This window comes from Camellia sinensis, chromosome 12 (assembly GCF_055761805.1).
Source record: "Camellia sinensis isolate YWXY chromosome 12, ASM5576180v1, whole genome shotgun sequence".
Classification (NCBI taxonomy): domain Eukaryota; kingdom Viridiplantae; phylum Streptophyta; class Magnoliopsida; order Ericales; family Theaceae; genus Camellia; species Camellia sinensis.
This window is the reverse complement of record NC_138972.1, coordinates 103451718-103459268: the sequence shown is the minus strand read 5'-3', so window position 1 is coordinate 103459268 and position 7551 is coordinate 103451718.

Sequence of the window (7551 nt, the reverse complement as noted above, 5' to 3'; positions counted from 1 at the left end):
CATATACCAGTCCCTCGCAGATATGGCTCCATATCCTCAGATAGAGTGAGAGTCCTCCTGTAATCAGAATGTGTTTGAGAAGGTAGTGTAAGAAATACAGTGCAATAATGTGTTTGAGATAAATAGATGAAAGACAACGTAAGCATGATCTATGCAAGAAATGCAAGGTACATTACAGAAAATATAAGAAGACAGCGTATACCTCGGTGGTGCCGTAGGATAAATGAGACTTTGGCTCTCGTAGCAAGAGATCCTCTGGCATACCTCGTGCAAAACCTTTGAAATGACGAATAGTATCGGGTGGTAGCACATGCACCTCAGGGTGATATCTCTCCAGGTCAAAGGGTCGAACCCTGGGTGGTAATGGTATATGCTCGGGGTCTATCTCCATCTCTGGAGAAGTTCTATCATGGGGAATGTCATCTGCCATTTAGAAAGAGGTGAGACAGTGGGTGAAAATCAGCAAAATGGGTGGAGAATGCCAAAAGTCAACAACAGTCAACCCTAGGAGAGAGAAAAAGGGAAGAAAAAGTCAAAGCTTGGAAAAGGTCACTGAACCCAAGAAGAACTCGAGAGGAACGAGCCTCAAATGGTGAAACTCTAAGCAAAAGGACCGAAATCGAGTTTCAATTGGTTCAAAATGGAGTATACAAAGAGGATTTAGCGAATCAAACATCCGTGGCACGTTGGAAAACGCGCATAAAGTGAGGATCTGGAAGGGAAAAGTGTCTACGAAGGGAGAAGATGGATTCTCGGCAATGGAGAAATGTAGAGATGAAGTTTGGGTGTGATTACTTAAAGGCCCGAGGAGAAAAGACCAAAATGGCCCTAATCTGCCATCGGTGGCCGACCGGCCACCAGTGCTGGCCGACAGGCCACATTAGTGGCCGACAGGTGGTCGACGCCCTCCCTTGGTGGCCGACAAGTGCCCAATGCTCCTCCTTTGAATTTTGATGTTGTTTTGTGTCCTTGTTTCTTAAAAAGTTCGAGTTGTCTCTGCTGAAGCTCCAAACCATATCTTCGATGTGTGATACTCAACATGAACGAGGTGTATCTTTTTGAAACATATTGCAACTCTTCCGAAAGGTAAATCGGAAGTTGCGACTAAGTTAGTTTTATCATGCACGCTTTTGTCATTGCATAGAACGTGCATTTCACATGTGATTTTGCATAGAAAGTGCACTTCTCACATTTGCATAGAGCATGCTTCTATTTCCCATTCGCATAGAGCATGCATTTGGTGTTTTGCATATAACATGCTGTTAATCTCGTATTGAACATGAATTTTCTACTATTAATCATTGCATAGAGCATGCATCCTATACTGTTGCATAGAACATGCATCCTAATGTGGCATAGAACATGCTCTGGCTTACGCCGCACAAAATATGCTTCAATGTGGCATAGAACATGCTCTGGCTTACGTTGCATAGAATATGCTTCTGTTTTGTTTCTTGCATGTTGTGCATAAAACAAGCCTTTAGCATTGTGTCTTGGTTATTCGTCTTGCATGAAACTTGCACTCTTATTATGTTGTGCTTGTTGAGTTTCTTTCTTACACAGGCACGATATTGTATGTACATTTCATTCAAAGGAGTTCAAGGTAGAATCATTTGTTTCCTTCGAATCACCTTTTTCCCTCTTACGTGCGACGCATTAGAACATTTTGGTTAAAAGCATTTGGGCGTGTCTTGATGCTTATCACCGCTCTATTTTGGTTAAAAGCATTTGGACGTGTCCCGATGCTTATCACCTCTCCTTTTGTTTAAAAGTATTTGGGCGTGTCCCAATGCTTATCACTACTCCTTTTGGTTAAAAGCATTTGGGCGTGCCCCGGTGTTTTCACCTCGCTTTGGTTTCGAACAGGCAGGTGCGTCCTGGTGTTCACCTTAACCCTTTCTCCTCTTGCATGTGACGCGTTAGGATGCTTCAGTTTAGAGACATTTGGGTGAGTCCCGATGTTCTCAACACCTCTTTCTCCTCTCGTGTGCGACGCGTTAGGACGCTTCGGTTTAGAGACACGCGGATACATTCCAGTGTTCTCACTACCTCTTCTCCTCTCGTGTGCGACGCGTTAGGATGCTTCGGTATAGAGAGACATGGATGCGTTCCAGTGTTCTCACTACCTCTTTTCCTCTTGCATGCGACGCGTTAGTACGCTTCGGTTTAGAGAGACGTGGATGCGTTCCGGTGTTCTCACTACCTCTTCTGCTCGCGCGCGCGACGTGTTAGGATGCTTCGGTTTAGAGACACGTGGATGCGCTCTGGTGTTCTCACTACCTCTTCTCCTCTCGCATGCAACGGGTTAGGACGCGTCGGTTTAGAGACATTTAGCGAGTCCCGATGTTTTCATCACCTCCTTCTGCTCTCGCGTGCGACACGTTAGGATGCTTTGATTTAGAGACACGTGGATGCGTTCCGGTGTTCTCACTACCTCTTCTCCTCTTGGGTGCAACGCATTAGGATGCTTCGGTTTAGAGACACGTGGATGCCTTCCGGTGTTCTCACTACCTCTTCTCCTCTTGCGTGAAACGCGTTAGGACACTTCAGTTTTAAACATTTGGGTGTGTCTCGATGTCCACGCCATCTGTTTCTCCTTTCGCATGCAACGCATTAGAAATTTGTTTTGTCGCCACGGTTGCGTCTGTGTTTGTGTTATTCTTTGCCTTTCCTCCGTGATGCGTAGTTAAGTTTGCATAATTTTGTTACATCCTTTCTGCATGAAATGTGGTTTGGTTCATGCTTACTTACTTTTATTCGTGTATAAGATTGTTGTACCTTGCTTCAGTTTGTATAAATGTAGCATTTCATTGCATAGCATTTGCCTTTAAATGTTTCTTCATAGCCTCATTGCAGGATCATAAGTTATATTCTTGCATTGTGCATATCACTTGCATTTTGCCCTAGAACTACGCTGGTTTGATTCCTTGCAAAGGGATACGTAGGTAGCCTACGGGTGCAACCGTTCTTTGCTTTGTTTGTCTGTTTGTCCAAGTCTTCGGCCTTGTTAACAATAGGTCGTCTCTGGGCTTTGACATTCACTCATGTCATTTCACGACTTCCGAGTTTCGTCAAAGAGGGGCAACTGTGGACACCCCATTTTTGACTGTCCTCAAGACTTGAACGTCATCGTTTGTGCATTTGTTGATTATGCTTGTTTGTGTTCGTTTTGAGTGCCCAAAGTTCTTGGCGGAATGCCTTGTCTTTGAGCCTCTAAACCTTATCTGCTTTGTGCATGTTTTTGGACCAAGAGCTTGGTACCTTTAGCCTGGAACAGTGTGTCAGCCAGCCCCAGAATCTGTCGGCCATGAATTATGCTTGTCGGCTACCTGTGGTGGTCGGCCTGTTACCAGTGATGGTCGACGGCCACCAGTGGTAGCCAACGACCATTGGTCACTTTTTCCAGATATTTGTTGACAGTTGTGCCAGCTGTTGCTGACTGAGCTGCATCTTCATACACGTGTATGGTGAAATGTTCACAAGCTTAAGACTTGTTTTTCTATAAATAGGGGGGGTTCCTCCCCCATTTTTGAGGGTTAGAAGATTTTAGACAAAAAATATCTCTCTTTTTCTAGCTTTCTCTCTCTCACTTGATATTTTGTGCTTGATTGCCTAGTTCCTTCACACTTTTTCGCACCAACCCTTAATCAAACTTGACCGCCATTGAGCTGAGGTCCCTTGGAGTCTTTTTTGAGCTTTGGAAGGAGGTTTGAGCTTGGATTTGTGCCTAAATTGTGCTGGCTTCAAAGGTAGAGCACTTACCTTATTTAAGCTTATTGTGCATACTCATTTTCCTATCTTTTTCAACTGTTTTAAGGCTATTTTTGAAGTGTAAAAAACTCTGTTTTTGTGATCTAAAAATGGTGGTTTGAGCCTTTTTGAGTTAGGGGGTTGTCCACCCTTTTGGCTCCTTAGCTTGTTAAGCTTTCTATGCTATTTTTCCTCACTTTCAAATCAACTTTTTTGGGCCTTTTAACCACTAAATCTCAAAGGTTTTTCAGTGGTAAAAATCAACTTTTGAAGTCCAAAACTGGAGGGGTTAGCCTCTCCTCCTTGTGTCTTGATTGCATGTCTAGCTAGCTTCAGATGTTAGCATATTTTTCTAGCTTAACCTAGCTCTAGTCCAGCATGTTTTTGCTTCTATTTTGCCCTGTTTTAGCTCTATTTTGGGCTGGTTAAGTCATTTGAGCCTTGTATGGCATGGTTGTAGTGCAATTTCCTTCACTAGCTTAATGTTTTAGTGCTTTATTCATCATTGTTTTGAGTTGATAACATGTTTTAGTGTTGTTTTGCACTTAATTTCAGCACTTTAATCTCTGCAATCTCCCTCAAGTCTTCACCCTTTTGTTTGCTTTGAAAGTGGTTTTAAACCCCTTGTTTGCTTAAGTGTGAAATTGAGACATTTATGCTTAATGGTTTAATCCCATTGGGGGTTCATTACCAACGGCATGAGGTCTCTTTCATGCCCAAAGTACCTTTGGTTTAAGCCCTCTTTTCCATTAGAGGACACTCACTTTTGGACAAATCGATTAAAGAATGGTTTTGGTAATTAAAATGAGTAAACAAAATTGGACAAGTAAAAGAGGCAAAATAAGCATCTTTCGTGTTGCATTGCATGTGTTCAAATTGGACGTTAATTTGAACACAAGGCAAATGGGACATTTCATACTCAAAAGTGATGAATTGTGCCACTTTCCTTGGTCACCATCACCCTTGATCATGCACGATAGGGTAGTGGGATTTTTGGTCTTGTTTTGAATTTATTAAGTTTATACAAACTCGGTTCCTTTGCCATCATGCATGGAAATTGCTTGATTAATGGTTTGAGGGCCAAGAGTTACACTCATTTGGTTTGATGATAAGGAGGGTAACAGTACAAACAACCCTTGAGAATACACCACTTTGCCTCTGTTTGCTTTCTGTTGCAGCAAAAGGGGAAATTCTGGACAGGGTTGGCTGACCGGCCACCAGAAGTGGTCGACGGCCACCAATGGTAGCCAACCGGCCATCAATGAAGAAAATTGCTCACTGTGATGGAAAGGGGGAGCAGAGGTGTTATGGAAGTTGGTAGGTTCTTTGGTGTTCAAGTGTGCAAACAAAGTCTTACAGCAGTGAGGCAGTGGCATTTTCGGGTGGAAACCAACTGAGCATGCATATGTCCCTCGCCCCCCGAGGCCATTTAGTTTCTTTGCTTAGTTGATTAGGGGTAGCTAATTCATTCATGTGTTGCTATTTCAATATCTTATTTGAATACGTGTTTAATCGCATATTGTTCAAATCAATTCATATGCCATATTAGTAGTTGTGGAGAAGTGGTTTGGAAATACTCTTCTGATCCTGGGGGATACTAATGATCCTCTGCTAGTCACCTGAAAAGGAATAAACACGCTGGTCGGGGGTGCCAGAATTAGCACTCCAATGGGCAAGTTAGTCTTTACACTTAGGATTACTTGTATTCTAAGTTAAGCACAATAGGTCTCACATGCCTTTCTTTGACTGTTATTCCTTTATTTATACTTGTCTCCAAGGCCTCGGCACCTGGTCCACTTTTCGCTCACTATTTGCTTATTTATTCGGCCCTACAGTTCAATAGTTACTCGGCCTATTTATTGTATTCGGCCTCATAATAGTGCAGGTTAGAGCCGAGTAATGTCTATCTTCTAAAGCGTACGCTTCTGATTCTGCTAATTATTCGACTCCCACAATTGCCCCCCAAACTCTCAATTGATGGCAGTTAATGGTGTGTTTGGTTTCGAATTCGAAAAGTCAAGAGAAACATAAATTAGGTGGCTTCACCTATCCCAATATGAATGTCAGAACACACACGCCTTTCGGTCATCATTATATGTTCCCGCCTCATTTCGTGCATCTTTTGCATTTACTATGATTTGAAACTTCAGTCTCTTCGAATGCATATTTTTTGAATATTTGAGCCTCTTGGATTGCCAGCCGGAATCCCTCCTCTATTTCGCTTCTTCTGCAACTTCTTCCCGTCTCTCCTTGTCTCTTTTGCCTCTCGTAAGGTTCCTTCTCTTCTCTTTGTAATCCTATTTTCCGTGTTCATTTTTTATTTAGAATACCTCTGAGCCCTTACTAGAAATGGCTAAGCATTTGAAAGACCTCCTTTCCGAGGGTCGTATTTCTGGGTTCCGGTGACATTTTTCTATCCCTGATGATGTCCATATATCTCTAGTGACGGATAACACCCTTGATATGGAGAGGGAGGACCAAAATACGATCGTCTTTCCTCTCCTATCCATTGTGGAGGGCGGGGTTCACTTTCCCCTACACCCATTTCTTATGGTCGTCCTCCGCCATTGGGGTCTGATTCCTTCCCAACCCAATGTGAATTTCTTTCGAATCATAATAGGAATCGTAGAATTGAACCGGCGCCTTAGGATCAACCCTGGCATTCTGGCAATTCGGCACTGCTATGCTTTAGCCAAATCCTCCGGTCGGCTCGGGCGCTACTTTCTCAAGGCCAAGGGCACCGACCATCACTTGGTAACCATGCTTGCTAGTTCCGGCAAACGAGTTGACGATGTAATGGTCAATGTCCGAGGCAATTGGGAATTTGGCGAGGGCGAAAATCGCCTAGACCCTGTTCCCAGAAAGAGGGGCGAACCAGGTTGCTGTGTAACTCCTTGTGTTTATTGATCTTTCTTTTATTCGGCTTTTTCTTCAAGTCTAATCCTTTGTTTTTGCAGGCAATAAGTTGAAGAAGATTCAGACCTCGGCTGACGACGCAGTCCTTGCGGAGATTAAGACTACACTCAAGTATTTTGGCCTTCCAAACGTACAGAAGCAAAGGAGAGCCGCCCATATACTTCTGCAGTACGAGCCTACTTATACTACGTTCTCGGCCGCAGACGACATTCCGATCCCATTCGGCGAACACCACCTTACGGCTCTTATCTTCCCCCAACTTCAAGACCCTTAGGCAAATTGGTTTCGAAGCCTCTGATTCGGAGGAAGACGTAGAGACGGTGGTGGAGGTAGTTGCCGAACCAACGAGAGAGTTCATTGTGGAGGCTGAAGAGGTCGACAAGGCTCTAAACTCAGTCTTTGAGGCAGCCGGTCTTAACCAGCCTGACTCACCGTCCACTTCTGGTCGGGTAGAGTTTTCCTTCAGAGATATTTTTACAGATTTGGGAGATCTACCCGGCGATTTTTCTGAAGGTATGGCTGGGGAAAATCTAACGCAAATGGTGCGAAAGAGAAATGTCGAACGCATGGTTGCGCGACAGAAAGCCGAGGCCACCCGTTCTGGACCTACCCCGATTGAATCTTCATAACCCGTTATTGTAGAAGAGATGGCTCAAGTTGTTTTGGCCGAGTCGGATAATCAAGCCGAACAGTAGATTCCAGAAGAACGGCCGATTTAAGAAGAGTGGGGCAAAAAATGTATCGCCGAGGGATAGGCCGGCTCAGAGGAGAGCCCTGATGACAAACGGCCTCGTCTAGAGGAGTCGAATATTGTTGTTCCTTTCGTTGTTCAACCGAAGATCAAAAACACGTCGATCTCCTCTGACGCATCTGCCTTGAAGGATC